The following is a 3,022-nucleotide window of genomic DNA, read 5'->3' on the forward strand; positions in this document are numbered from 1 at the left end:
TTACTGTTTCACTTATTGTTCTAGGTTTTTAGTTCGACTGAGTAATGGAATCGCCTGCTTTACCACCAAATGAAAATTTACAAGAAGCAGCACTACCTAAGAGGTGTATAATTGACCGAACTGGATTCGGTACATCCGGACGACCCATCTCTTTTCACTTATTGTTCTAGGTTTTTAGTTCTACTGAGTAATGGAATCGCCTGCTTTACCACCAAATGCAAATTTACAAGAAGCAGCACTACCTAAGAGGTGTATAATTGACCAAACTGGATTCGGTACATCCGGACGACCCATCTCTTTGCTCGCAAATCAATTCAAAGTCTCACTCAGATGTCCAAATGAAATATTTTATCAGTACAATGTAAAATATATTACCATGCTATTTTTTACAAGTATAATAATGAGCATACAAGTGAATCATTAGATGGTCCATTCTGAATGCAGGTTTCTATTAGTTCTAAGGATAATGGAATGGTTGACATCAAAGGAATTGGGAGGAAGATCGCTGAAAAACTTTACCAAACATACTCTTCTGAATTTGCTGGAAAGACATTTGCTTATGATGGGGAAAAATGTCTATACACAATGGGGCCGTTGCCGCAGAACACGTTGGAACTTATAGTGATTCTCGAGGACTCTATTGCCAAGCAGTAACGTCCATCATTGACCTTTATTTACTTGTTTTTGTGCTGCTTTTTTCCTGGTAAATGCTGACTGAGTCCGTTGCATAGTCCTAGGAGCCCTTCTGATTATGGAGATGGAAGTGGCTCTGGGAAAAGATCAAAGCACTCTCTGCAGTCGAAGGTTTTTAAATTAGAGATAAGTTATGCTGCAAAAATACCCTCGAAGTCCATCTCTCTTTCCGTTCAAGGAGCCAAAGCAGAAAATGTGCAAGATGGTCTGAGGGTCCTCGATGTCATATTGAGACAGAAAGCAGCTAATAAGTATACCAAGAATACCTTTTTGATAGCATATAATCATTTTTTCTATCATCTTGTACATAACAAATGGATATTGGCGCAGAGGCTGCCTTTTAGTTCGGCAATAGTTCTTTCATGATGACACGCGGACGTTCAGTGATGTTGGAGGAGGTGTAGCTGCTGTGAAAGGGTTCTATTCTAGCTTTCGTCCTACTCATGGTGGTTTATCTCTAAATATGGGTATTACTCATCTTGTTTTCTCTTCCTATGTTTTCCTTTTCTTATGGATTGCTTCATGTATAAGAACCGCAAAAGTTTGTTCTGTTAGATGTATCCTCAACAATGATCTTGAAACTGGGACCTATTGTGGATTTCCTGCTTGCTAACCAGAATTTGAAGGATCGTAGCAATATTGACTGGGACAAAGTAAATGGTTCTTAACTGTTTGCAGTCGCTTTCTTTGACCATTATTTCAGTTATGTTTGTCATGATTATGAGTCTGGAGCACAGGCCAAGAGGATGCTCAAGAATATGAGGGTTAAGGCCAGACATAACAACAGGGAGTTCAAAATTATAGGTTTGAGTGAGAAACCATGCAATCAGCAATTGTGAGTAAATACGTATCTTGCAGTGTTTTGCCTTGATTCCTTCCTGTAAGATGTCTAATGGTGGTTATCTTTTCAGTTTTTCATTGGAAGTGAAAAATGGTGGTACTGCTAGAGATGATGGTGGGATTTTGGAGATCACTGTTTTTTACTACTTTGTGAAACACCGTGGTCAAGAACTAACATTTTTGGCATACATTCCATGCCTTGATGTTGGAAAACCAAAACGACCAAACTATTTGCCTTTGGAGGTATATAATTTTTTGGTAATTGTCTTATGAACTACACTGCAACTTTCTTTCTAAAATTTCTTTATGTATCTTTCTTCAAGTAAAGCTATGTTCTCTAGTCTCTCTTCAAAGATACAAGAAGGCGTCAGGAATGTAGAGAGCATCCTTAGTTGAACAATCAAGGCAGAAACCTCCAGAGAGAATTCGAGTTGTCACTGATGTAAATTATCTACCAAGTGAACTCTTTTCCCTTCCATCTCTTATGTTTTGGTTTCACTTCTTGATTGAATCTTGTAGTCTGTGAGAAACTATCAGTATGAATCTTTCTCAAATCTTTGCATTCTAAGTTTGTTGCAAGTATTAGTTACTAATAAATGATATATGTCTCTGGATTGATTCAGGCTTGGAGGCATTGGCATGAGGGAACACCTGCAAATATGATAGATCCTATGTTGAAGGATGGATTAATGTATAGTTTTTTTTCCCAGTGTTTATAGAGTTAGAATTTGATTATTTTTTATAGATGCACTTTTAGTTTTGTGGAAATACTTGTGGATACATGCATATTTTTGGATTATTTTGGTGGATATACTTGTGAATTTATGGATGTTCGTTGTTTTGAGATGAATAATTTATGAACCTTATTAGTCTATTTTAAGTTTCAAAAATATATTTATATTGTGTAATTATTGTATCTAAATTTTAATGTAGTGGAACATCAATTTCACTAATTGACGAAGCAAAATAATGTCTTTTACTTCGTCAATTAGTGAAATTGCCGAAGTACAAGACTTTCTTCTACTTCATTAGTTACTATCATTGCCGAAGTATAAGCATATCTTTTACTTCGGAAATTTCATTAATCGACGAAGTACATGTAAGAGTGGGTGCCCAGTGAGCCAACTGTGTGGCTATGGGCTTTGTTGACTCTTTGTATAAACAATCTTTTGTTTAATATAATTTACACTTTTATGGCAATGACTTTATATTACTTCATATTGTTATATTGTGATATACTATTGTTGTTTTGATAAAGACCTTGAATATACTATAGTGTATGTAAGATGTGGTAGAACATGGAGATGTCTATCATGAAATACATCTTATAGTCACTGTATGTTCTAAAACCGTTCCTAGTCGATTGAGCCGTCCGATAATAAGGATAAGGATCGCTCGAGTTTGAGACTAGCATTTGCGATGCGGAGTACCACGTTTCATTGGTAGGGAACATGGAGATGTTCGAAGCATGCAAATGGATATTCATAGG

The 3,022-nt window shown here is 36.4% G+C and overlaps 1 long non-coding RNA gene across 1 annotated transcript; it reads left to right on the forward strand.

The window, feature by feature from the left end:
- The first annotated feature begins 1,610 nt into the window (after window positions 1–1,610).
- LOC140894487 (uncharacterized) lies at window positions 1,611–2,236 on the forward strand. Its single transcript, XR_012153841.1, has 3 exons — window positions 1,611–1,776; window positions 1,862–1,975; window positions 2,157–2,236. It is a non-coding gene; the product is annotated as an uncharacterized lncRNA (long non-coding RNA).
- The last annotated feature ends 786 nt before the right edge of the window (window positions 2,237–3,022 follow it).

Source organism: Henckelia pumila, chromosome 4 (genome assembly GCF_033568475.1).
Source record: "Henckelia pumila isolate YLH828 chromosome 4, ASM3356847v2, whole genome shotgun sequence".
Lineage (NCBI taxonomy): Eukaryota > Viridiplantae > Streptophyta > Magnoliopsida > Lamiales > Gesneriaceae > Henckelia > Henckelia pumila.